This window comes from Stenella coeruleoalba (genome assembly GCF_951394435.1).
Source record: "Stenella coeruleoalba genome assembly, chromosome: 7".
NCBI classification, from domain to species: Eukaryota; Metazoa; Chordata; class Mammalia; order Artiodactyla; family Delphinidae; genus Stenella; species Stenella coeruleoalba.
Genome location: NC_137153.1, coordinates 116,789,652 through 116,802,468, shown reverse-complemented (window position 1 = coordinate 116,802,468; position 12,817 = coordinate 116,789,652). Strand labels below are relative to the sequence as shown.

Sequence of the window (12,817 nt, the reverse complement as noted above, 5' to 3'; positions counted from 1 at the left end):
TCCATTCTATCCATATCATTCAGTGTAATCCCTATCAAAATTCCAGTGGCATTTTTCACAGAACTAGAACAATCCTAAATTCACATGGTACCACAAAGACCTTAACGCAATCTTGAGTAACAAGAACAATGCTGAAGGCATCACACTGACTGATTTCAAAATGTATTACAAAGTTATAGTAATCAAAATAGTATGGTACTAGCATAAAGACATATAGACCAATGGAACAGAATATAGAGCCCAGAAATAAATCCACTGATTTATGTTCAACTGATCTTTGACAAAGGTGCCAAGAACACACAGTGGGGAAAGGATAGTCTCTTCAATAAATGGTGTTGGGAAAACTGTATATCCACATGCAGAAGAATGAAACTGGATCCTTTTCTCACACCATATACAAAAATCAGCTCAAAATGGATTAATGACTTAAATGTGAGACCTGAAACTGTAAAACTACTACAAGAAAACATAGGAAAACAGCTTCTTAACAATGGTCTGGGCAATAACTTTTTGGATAGTAACCAAAAGCACAGGCAACAAAAGAAAAATAGACAAATGTGACTGCATCAAACAAAAAACTTCTGCACAGCAAAGAAAACAATCAACAGAGTGAAGAGACAACCTACAGAATTAAGAAAAATATTTGCAAACCATGTATCTGATAAGGGGTTAGTTAATATCCAAAATATACAGGGAACTAAAACAACTCAATAGCAAGAAAACAAATATCCTGATTTAAAAATGGATAAAGGGGCTTCCCTGGTGGCACAGTGCTTAAGAATCTGCCTGCCAATGCAGGGGACACGGGTTCAAGCCCTGGCCCGGGAAGATCCCATATGCCGTGGAGCAACTAAGCCCATGCTCCACAACTACTGAGCCTGAGCTCTAGAGCCCGTGAGCCACAACTACTGAAGCCCGCGTACCACAACCACTGAAGCCTGCATGCCACAACCACTGAAGCCTGTGCGCCTAGAGCCTGTGCTCCGCAACAAGAGAAGCCACGACAATGAGAAGCCCGCTCACTGCAACCAGAGAAAGCCCGCGCACAGTAACAAGAAACAACACAGCCAAAAATAAATAAATAATTTTTTTAAAAAAGGATAAAGGATCTGAATAGACATTTCTCAAAAGAAGACATAAAAGGTGCTCAATATCACTAATCATCAGGGAAATGTAAATTAAAGCCACAATGAAATATCACCTCACACATGTTAGAATGGCTATTATCAAAAAGTCAAAGGACAAGTGTTGATGAGGGAGTGGAGACAAGGGAACTCTTGTACACTGTTGGTGGGAATGTAAATTAGAAGAGTCATTATGGAAAACAGTATGAAGGTTCCTCAAAAAATTAAAATTAGAACTCTAGGGAATTCCCTGGCAGTCCAGGGGTTAGGACACACTGCTTTCAATGCCGTGGCCCGGGTTCAATCCCTGGTCAGGGAACTAAGATCCCATAAGATGAGGGCGCGGCCAAAAAAAAAACCTCTATATGATCCAGCAATCCCACTTCTGGGAATAAATCCAAAGGAAGTAAAATCACTATCTTGAAGAGATAGCTGTAACATTATTCACAATAGCCAAGATATGGAAACAATCTGAGTAGCTGTCAGCAGATAAATGGATAAAGAAAATGTGTGTTTATGTATGGACTATTTTTCAGCCTTAAAAAAGAAGGAAACCTTGTCATCTGCAACAACACAGATGAACCTGGAAGATATTACGCTAAGTTAAATAAGCCAGACACACAAAGACAAATACTGCACAGTCTCACTTATACGTGGAACCTAAAAAAGTTGAATTCTAAGAAGCAAAGAGCGGAATGGTGGTTACCAAGGCTGGGGGTAGAGGGAAATGGAAAGATGTTGGTCAAAGGGTACAAAGTTTCAGATACGCAGGATGAGTAAATTCTGCAGATTTAATGTACAACGTGGTGACTACAGTTAACAATACTGTATACCTGGGGCTTCCCTGGTGACACAGTGGTTAAGAATCCGCCTGCCAATGCAGAGGACATGGGTTCGAGCCCTGGTCCGGGAAGATCCCATGTGCCATGGAGGAACTAAGCCCGCGAGCCACAACTACTGAGCCCATGTGCCACAATTACTGAAGTCCACACACTCTAGGGCCTGTGCTCCACAACAAGAAAAGCCACTGCAATGAGAGGCCCATGCACCACGACGAAGAGTAGCCCCCGCTCACCGCAACTAGAGAAAGCCCGCGCGCAGCAACAAAGACCCAACGCAGCCAAAATAAATAAATTTATTTATTAAAAAAAACCAATACTGTATACTTGAAATCTGCTAAGAGAGTAAATCTTAACTATTCACAAACATACAATCAATTTTTTTTTTTTTTGCCTTACACGGGCCTCTCACTGTTGTGGCCTCTCCCGTTGCGGAGCATAGGCTCCAGACGCGCAGGCTCAGCGGCCATGGCTCACGGGCCTAGCCGCTCCGCGCCATGTGGGATCTTCCTGGACTGGGGCACGAACCCATGTCCCCTGCATCGGCAGGCGGACTCTTAACCACTGCGCCACCAGGGAAGCCCATACACATACAATTTTTATTTGTCAATTATATCTCAATAAAGCTAGAAAAAATATTAAATGCAAAGAACAGAAACAAACTATATACAGTTAAGAGCTAAATTTGTTTTTAAAAATTAAAAGGTATACATATTTACAATTATTTATAAAGGATTTGAAAGAAATTCATCAAACCATGAAAAGGTTAGTACCAGTGGGATGGTGGGTAGCAATTTTTTCTTTATACTTTTCTATATTTTCTAAATTTCTAACAAAGACCGTGTGTTAATCTGTAATTACAAAAAAAAAAAAATCAATCGCTATTTCTAAGTATTACCATTTGCCAGTAATAACTGCAGGACCCTCGCCTAACCTAACCTCTGACACTCCATTTTAAGCTATTATGTCACCATATCAAATAAGATACGTATGGAAGTGACTCTGTAAACTGTATTTCACTATACAAATCATAGAGACACAAACTTTGAGATTGAAAGTAAACAGGAAGGTCAAACATTCTAACCACTCATTCAACTTTGATTTAATTCAATGTAAATAAACCAATATTTACAAAACACCCCTAAGGGCTGAGGCCCAAGAAGTGATAAACACTCAGTCTCAAAAAAAATCTCCAACAGCCAGGCCTAACTGTCCAGGAACAAGGAAACCTCTCCTTCTACCACAAGGAAGCCAGAGATCTGGGGGCCCTGGGATGAACATCCCGCCCACTGTAAGTGCTACAGCCAGAGTGCTGCAGGCAACATCTGGGGATGGGGTGTGAGAGGGGAAGAGAGAAGCCTTAGCACTCACATCTGTCCCTCCAGATACTCTCCCAGGTAAGAGGCAGCAATGTCAGTGTCTTGGCAGAGTGACAGAGTAAAAGGAGGCAAGGCAAGGAGTTGCCAAAGTGGGGTGAAGATGACAATATCTGACACAAGCAATGAAGATTTAATTACATTTTCAAAGCCCACTCAAATCATTTCCATTAGCACTGAATGAGCAGTAAGGTTTGCCTGTTTCTCCAAGGATCACAGAGATCGCAAACATTTGACCTTGTACCCAGTACTGTGCTAGGAAGAACTCTATCACCATTCACTCTTATTACAACACTGTGAGACAGATGTTGTTATGCCCATTTTACAGATGAGGCTCAGAGTGGTAAAACTTGCTTAAAATCGTAATGTTAGTAGGTGGCAAAGCCAGTATTCTAACTCAGGTTTGTTTAAAACCCAAACCTGTGCTCTTATCCATCTCATACTTTTTACAGGGACTCCCCTGGTGGTCCAGTGGTAAAGAATCTGTCTTCCAATGCAGGAGATGCGGGTTCAATCCCTAGTCGGGGAACTAAGATCCCACATGCCACATGGTGCAGCCAAAATAGAAAATTAATACTTTTTACAACCAAATAAATGGTATATGCTTTGCTTGTTTTAAATTTTTTTTTATTATACAAAATTTCAAGCCATCAACTTGTGATCAATTTTGTTCCCTTACATTCCTCCCCATATAGGGGAGGAATAAAAAAATAACCATAAAAACAAGTTATATTCCTAATCACAGTAAACTGCTTATCAAGTTAATTAAATGAATTTGTTCACTCATGAGAAGTCAAGGCTACCAGAACATAAACAAAATACAGGACTGTTCCCAGGTACATATTTATATGGTTGATTGTAAAAACTTATATTTTTTCGTGGCCTTCCTTAGTAGATTTATATTATCTGAAGTTGGTGGAAACATAACTGGCCCACAGTTATAATCTCAAAAGTACTAGTTCAAACAAAGACATAAGCATTAGTTTGACGATGATGATGAAGCCATCTGAATTAATGTACACGTAATTTATCATAGAGGATCTCAGAAAAAAGGCAGCATCAGATCATTCTAGATTATTTCAGACTATTCTGAAAGGTTTTCTGGTAAACAAATAAATAAATTTATTTATTCATTTATGCATGCATGCTGTGCCGGGTCTTAGTTGCAACACGCCAGATCCTAGTTGCAGCATGCATGCAGGATTTAGTTCCCCGACCAGGGATCCAACCTGGGCCCCTTGCATTGGGAGTGCAGAGTCTTATCCACTGGACCACCAAGGAAGTCCCCTGAAAGGTTTGTTCTTATTTGCAATAAACTACTTTGTAAAATTAAAACTTTAATATTATTGAAATTCTAAGCCAAAATTTTACCCAAAAAGTTTATTTAAAATGTGAAGTTTTGGGGCTTCCCTAGTGGTGCAGTGGTTAAGAATCCACCTGCCAATGCAGGGGACATGGGTTTGAGCCCTGGTCCGGGAAGATCCCACATGCTGCGGAGCAACTAAGCCCGTGTGCCACAACTACTGAGCCTGCGCTCTAGAGCCCGCAAGCCACAACTACTGAGCCCGCGTGCCACAACTATTGAAGTCCATGCGCCTAGAGCCCGTGCTCTGCAACAAGAGAAGCCACCGCAACGAGAAGCCCGCGCACTGCAACTAAGAGTAGCTCCCGCTCGCCGCAACTAGAGAAAGCCCATGCACAGTAATGAAGACACAACACAGCCAAAAATAAAAATAAATTAAATTATTAATTTATTTTTTAAAAAGTGAAATTTTGGTTCTTAATTATGGGTGCAATTTTTTTTCTCTTTTTCATGTTTTCTGTTTGCATGCAACTTTATTTTTCCCACCACAAATGCTTTACCAGCATTTAAGAACATATATACACCGAAAAGTATACTCTTACTGAAATAAGTTTTCCTAAATTTTCTGGTCTACAGAGAAGATCTGAAATTAAAGGCCAGCAGGGGGTTAATAAACATGCTGAGATCCTGAACCTCACCAACAGTTAACTTAAAATAAGATGTCACCTTTTCCCTATCAGGTTGGCATAAGCTAAGACATAATGTGTTGGGGAGTATGTGGGTAAATGAACACTCTGAACATGCTCATACTCTACTGGTGGAGTGTCAATTGATAAAACCTTTATAGAGGGCTATTTGGTACCTTTCCTAGGAATCTACTCCACAGAAATACACAAAGCTATACGACAAGAATATTCATAGCAGCTTTGTTTATAATAGCTAAAATCAAGGAATAAAAATACACTATAAATTTCCATCAACAAAAGAATGATTTTTAGAAATGGTGAGTCCCTCTTACAATGAAGTATTATTGCAGTAGTTAAACAGAAGGAAGTAGACCCATATATACACTAACATTTTTTAAATGTCCACAACTAATAAATGAAAAAGTTCATTCATTTGACAAGTATTTATTGCGTACCTACGGGCACTGCTCTAGGTTTTGAGAACAAAACACTGAAAAAATGAACAAAAAGGCCTCTCTCACTGAGCTTACATTCTAGTAGAGACAGACAGATAAGAACAAATAAACAGTATGAGCCATCCTCTGCTCAACGGTGATGAGCGCGCGCGACAGAGAAACACAGCAGGGAAGGGAGAGGAGGAGGGCGTGCAGCACTGCCAGCCACGCGAGGCTGGTCAGAGAAAGCTTCACTGGGAAGGCATCTTTGAGCAGGGACTGAGAGGAGCTGGACATCAGCCTGCAGGCGTAAAGAGGAAGGGCACTTGGGCCTCGGCATCCAGGAGTGCCACCCTCAGGTGAACCTCTGCTTTGTGGACGGAGGACTGCAAGAGGCCAGGATGGCTGGACATTGGCTTAGAAGTCATCGAAGAGCTCTGCACACACCCTGACCTGACTTAGATGTTATAAAGTGATTACACCAAAAAAAGGAAAGAAAGAAACATACGTGTGGGGAATGTGTATACGAAGACCTTAAACGTGGAAGGGACACACCAAATGGTACCAGTGGTCAACTCGGAAGAATCCAACTTAAGGGGATGGGCAACAGGAAGGACCGGACTCATAATAGAAAAGCTCTTAGGTCACCAAAAAGCAAACTTACTTGTCGTATAACAAATACTATTTGACTCCTTCAAATGTTTTACGAAAGGTAATTATAACTTCTGTTGTTCTAATCTACACTTTATCCAAGCAAAAACATTTTTGGTTGTCTGTAAACTATGCCTCTCAAAATGAAGTACTGTATTCAAAAACATCATTTTTATTTGACTTTAAGAGTGAATAGGATAGTTTTTGTAATCAAATTTAATTTTTAAAAATTACAAATGGGGAATTTCCTGGCGGTCCAGTGGATAGGACTCTGTGCTTCCACCACAGGGGGCACGGGTTAGATCCCTGGTCAGGGAACTAAGATTCCACATGCTGTGGCCAAAAAAAAAAAAAAAAAAAGACAACTATATTAGGGAAAAAAGAATCAAAGCTCTCCCCTGCCCCCGAGTCACTACTATTTCACCACCTTGTGAAAACTATTCAGAATTTGGAGATTTCCCTCTAATCTCTGTTTTATTTTAATATCATTTATTTTCAATTATAAAACTTGCACATGCTCACAGAAAATGTAATTGAAAAAGTACAGAAAAGTAGCTGCAACCTTACCACTCAGGTATAAACTAATAATAATAGGTTGGTGTTTTCCTTTTACATGTAAGAATATTTAAAACACATTTTTCAGTCATTGTAGCTTTTCAGTGGTACTAACCAAACAAAACAGAAAGGTACAGAGCCATAATTTATAATCTTGCTGTTTGGTGGCATCTATAACAAGATCAGCCACGTACTAAGCACTCACAAGCCCACCACCCAGGTGCAAAGAATTTCTATTTTTATAAACATTGGCAACCATACTTTTTCCAGTAGTAAGCGCTCATCCTAGAAAATCTGGAACACAGACACACATTCATTTCCTCATTCAACATACTCTTCCTGAATCCTTATCTGTGTCAGGCCCTGCACATTCAATGGTCAGCGAGACAAGTGAGCCCTTGCCCTCAGAAGGCTCACAATACCCCTCGCTGTAGAACAGTAAAAGGAATAGCGACAAATATCCAAATCCCCACTCCCCACAATTACCAAATGTCTGTATTGTAGTTGCTTCAGAGCCACAGGAAGGGAGGGCGGGAAGGAGGAAAAGAACAAAACTTCATTGACAAAGTTAAGCGCCTTTGTACCTCTACTGAATCCTATTCCCCTCCACCATCGCTTCCCAAGCTCATGAATTGGTTAAGTGCGCTTCTATTTTTCACTGGACGTATCCATAACCATAAACATCATATAGCATTGCTATGTTTTTACAATTTGGATAAACTGTGTCATGATGTATGTGTATGTCTGGCAACTTGCATTTTCAGACAACACTGTATTCTTTGAGCACCTAACTGTGTCGATACATTGAATATGCTCTAGTTCCTCACTTTGTCTGCTTGTGTTCCATCATTATGTACATCACAGTATATCCATTTCCCTAAAGCATTACTTGTGCATTCAGGTTAATTCCCAATCTTCTGCTGTGACAGTGCTGTTATGAACATTCCCTGTACATGTCTTATGCATTATGTGTGTGGGGACTGAGGGTATATATATCTAGATGGCACATTTTCAGTTTTACTAGAAATTGCCAAATGGATCCCCAAAGTATATGAACGTTTCCTTACATCCTTACTGAAACTTGATGTCATCAAACATTTCATTTTTCCCAGTTTTGGGGAAAATCAAGGCTGATGTTGACTGAATTTGCATTTCCTGGTACTTCATGAGTTTGAGCACCTCATCTAGGTTTATCAGCCATTTGGGTTTTTCCTCTGTGAAATGCTTTTTTTAAAATATCATATGTCCGGGCTTCCCTGGTGGCACAGTGGTTAAGAATCCGCCTGCTAATGCAGGGGACAAGGGTTTGAGCCCTGGTCCGGGGAGATCCCACATGCAACTAAGCCCATGTGCCACAACTACTGAGCCTGCGCTCTAGAGCCCGCGAGCCACAACTACTGAGCCCGCGTGCCACAACTACTGAAGCCCGCGTGCCTAGAGCCTGTGCTCTGCAACAAGAGGAGCCACCGCAATGAGAAGCCCGCGCACCACAATGAAGAGTAGCCCCCACTCTGATTTTTCACAAGTTTAAATCCATTTATGACCAATGGAAATTTGAACCTGATTTGGTATTTCATGATATTAAAGGTTAACTTTTTTCTTTGTTATAATAGCATTGTAGTTATGTTTTTGAAAGAGTCCCTGTTTCTTATAGGTACATACTGAAATATTTATGGATCAAACAACATGATGACTCTGATTCACTCTAAAATAACAACAGTGAGAGGCCCATGTACCGGGGGGGAAAAAAAATTCACCAAGCTGCACACACATGAACTAAGAAACTAAAGAAAGGAAGGGCAATGAGACTAGAGAGGAGGCTGGCTAACAGAAAGACTGGCAGTCTAAGAGTTGTGAGTTCCCCCTAAGGGGAACAGGGTGCCACTGATGGGCTTAAAAGGGGAGTGACACGACTGGCTTTGGCTTTTAGGAAGATCATTCCAGCTACAAAACAAAATACAAACTGGAGTAATGCTAGGACACCAGGTATGAGGAGACCGCCCTGTTCCAAGAGATATAAGGATGGCCTAGACCCAACAGTCACAGTGGTGATGACAGAGCAGTGAATGGAATGGAGATCTATTTATTTAGAACACACATCTATGGAACTTGATGATGAGAAGATAAGAATAAAAGATTTCTGACTTGAGAAAATGAGCAGCTGGTGGTCCCAGATACTAAGAAAAGAAAAACTAGAGAAGGAGTACATACAGGTTGAGGGTGAAGGGAGTGGGAGGACAGGTTGGTTTCTAACATACAGAGGTGCTTATGAGCCATCTGAGTGGAAACAGGGGTTAAGAAATCCGATATACTTGTCCAGAGCTCAGAAGAAAGGTCAGATCTGGAGATGAAATAAGAAAAAAAATTCCCATAATTCCTAAAGACAGCTACCATTTCGGTGTACTTTCTCCTTTTTTTAAAAAGTTTTAAACTTTTCACTAAATACTAGAATACAACTCTGCTCTTTTCACTAAATATTAGAACACAAGAAGTGTTTTATATTCCTCAATAACTTCATATTTTGAACTGTTTTCAACTATAAAGCAAGTGGAGTAACGATACTTCAATTTAGTTTTTCTCACAAACTGAATTTAGAAAATAAATACAGTAACATTTAACTGAGCTAGCTGATGATCACTTACCTAGCCACTTCTATGTTTTAAACAGTTCTCCAACTGGCAGTCCGCTGACTAGACTGGCCCACAAATGTGTTATACTTGGCCAACACCGTGTTTTGTTTTCGTTTTTAAATTCGAGTTAGTTGCTAGCTAATTTCACATAAAAGCCTGAATTTCTAGCTTTTCTTAAACACACACACACACACACACACACACACACACACACGATCCAGCATATCCAGGCCACATAGGATGAAGGATAGATGAACATACTAAATTACACCACAAGGAAATAATCAGCAAAATCCAGTACGGGGGTGCTTGGAGGAATGAGATCCCCTAGATCAAGAGAGACTTAAAGAGACATATTGGGCTTCCCTGGTGGCGCAGTGGTTGAGAGTCCGCCTGCCGATGCAGGGGACACGGGTTTGTGCCCCGGTCCGGGAAGATCCCACATGCCACGGAGCGGCTGGGCTGGGGAGCCATGGTTGCTGAGCCTGCGCGTCCGGAGCCTGTGCTCCGCAACGGGGAGGCCACAACAGTGAGGGGCCCGTGTACCGCAAAAAAAAAAAAGGAAGAGACATATTAACCAATCATAATGTAAGGACAATATTTAGATTCTGATTTTTAAAAAGTTTAAATCCATTTATGACCAATGGAAATTTGAACCTGATTTGGTATTTCATGATATTAAAGATTAACTTTTTTCTTTGTTATAATGGCATTGTAGTTATGTTTTTGAAAGAGTCCCTGTTTCTTATAGGTACATACTGAAATATTTATGGATCAAACAACATGATGACTTTGATTCACTCTAAAATAACATAAGAAGTACTAATGCTGGCACAATATGTGGAAAGGAGAGCCCTCACAGTTTCTGGTGGGACTGGAAAATGGTACAGTCACTTTGAAAGTGCTTTGGCAGTTTCTTTAGAAGTTAAATACATATCTTCCATATGACCCAGCAATTCTACTCCACTCCTAGCTATCACCCCGCAAAATGAAAACATATGTCCCCACAAAGACCTGCATGTGAATGTCTGCAGCAATATTATTCACAATAGCCAAAAAAGGAAACCCAAATGTCCATCACTGGTGACTGGCTGAGCATAAGGTGGTATATGCATACAATGGAATAGTAGTCAGCCATTGAAAGGAATGAATTACTAATACACAGTACAACATGTATGAACCTCAACGACATAAATAAAAGAAGCCACACACAAAAGATCACATACTGTGCGATTCCATTTACATGAAATATCCAGAAAGGGCAAATCAACGGAGACAGAAAGTAGATTAGTGGTTGTCTGGGGCTGGAGGTGGGAATAGGAGTTAACTGTAAACCAACACAAGGGATCTTACAGAGATGATGGAAATGTTCCATGGCTGAACAGTGGTGATAGATGCACAACTCAGTAAATTTACTAACAAATCACTGAACTGTACACTTAAAATGGGTGAATTTTAATGTATATAAACTATGCCTCAATAAAGTTGTTTCAAAAAGTTAAGGAATCTAAAGAAAGAACAAAAGAGAAGAAATTTGAGAAGACTGAGAAAACCAGAAGAATGATGGAAAATGTAGCATGTGATGAGAAAACTGAATAAAAAATGAAAAGACTTGTTTCTAATTAAAAAATAAAGAATGCAAGTGAGAAGTGATTCGTGTGGGGAAGGGGCAGAATTAGCCACTGGTTAATGGTTACTGACGCTGGGTGACAGCTACATGGGAGTTCACTATACTATTCTATTTGGTGTATGGTTGAAATTCTCCTATTTCTCTCAGTCTCAAGCAAAAGAAGATAATCTAATGTTGCTGCTCTGACAGGCTCTCTTCAGGTGATTTCCATTTCCTTGGGCAAAACACCATACTGTTTAAGAGAAAAGGAGCAACTACAGTACTGACTATGGAAAGGGCACCACAGTACTTGAGAAACAATTACAAAGATGAAAAATATTCATTAATTTAGCACAATATGGAGAAATCAATCACCAGAATTACACCAACTCGGGTTGCTTCTACCACTGAGGATAGTATACTTTTTCCTCTATACCATTAAGGTCAGTATTTATTTACCTACTGATGCTGGCCATCCGACACTTTAATTTTAGAAATGCCCAAAGCCAAGAGACATGATCCAGTGTGTCCTAGTATTAGCTTTGTCTCTAATTTATAAACTACATAAGCTCAGTTGCATGACTTCATCTAAGACTCATGATCCCAAACTATAAAGTGAAAGAATTTTAGGAGTTCATCTCTTGGAGTCGTAAACCTGGGGACTAGGGCCTATGGATAAGTTTCCGCAGGATTATAAAAGCCCTAGAAATTCCAAGAAAGTTTTGCCTACATTTCTACCTGCATTTTCTGGGGAGAGATTCAATACCTTTCAGCAGATTCTCAAAAGGAGCCAAGACTCACTTGGCTTCCTGCGGTTGAAAACCATTTTAATCAGGATACATTTTATTTACGAACAACTGGTAGCCAAGGTATGGAGTATGGGTCTGGCCAGGTTTTTTAATCCAGATTCTGTACTCTTTAAACTGTACATTCACAAAATACAATGCTTTGTTAAGGTACTGTTTTAACAAGGCAAACTTTCTACAATCCCACACTTCTAAGAAAATTGTATATTATGAAAACAATGCACAAGGCTTTGAGTCATAACGATTTAGTTTTCTACTTTCCAGATACATTAACCTGCTGAATCGCCTGGAGGCATGTTTTGAGTTATAAAGCAAGATCCAAGGGATCATTCTAGGCCTATCATAAATCCCTTCCCTAGGCAGACAATGACAGGAGCGAGAGATAAAAAGGCAGGCCCTCTAATTAGAAACATATTTTAAATGTTGGGTCTAAATTTCCGGTCACGTATTTCAAGCGAGATTTGAAATTCCTCCTGGAGATTCCCGCTTTGATCAGTCCAGAGTGCGCCCGAAGCCGAACCGGGAAATTGAGGCAAAGGTTCTGCCAAGTACAAGGGCATGGACAAGTGGAGACCGCGGACAAGCGAAGTGGGGCATGAAAGTTGAAGGTGAGAAGGGAGGAGGAAAAGCAGGTTGCTGTCGGCAAGGAAGCTAGGGAAACCAGCAGGGACTGCAAGCGCGGCCTCCGGAGTCCTTCGGGGTTACGCCGCAGTTCAGCCCCTTCCCCTCTCTCAGCTCGAATCTTCCTGCCCTTTCCAGACAGACAGGGGACTCCCGCCATCCCCAGAGTTCCCAACAGACCCT

The 12,817-nt window shown here is 40.6% G+C and overlaps 1 protein-coding gene across 2 annotated transcripts in view; it reads right to left on the bottom strand.

Moving 5' to 3' along the window:
• GPR107 (G protein-coupled receptor 107) overlaps positions 1 to 12,817 on the bottom strand; it is a 76,583-nt gene that overhangs the window by 62,243 nt on the left and 1,523 nt on the right. The gene's annotated exons all lie outside the window — the stretch shown is intronic.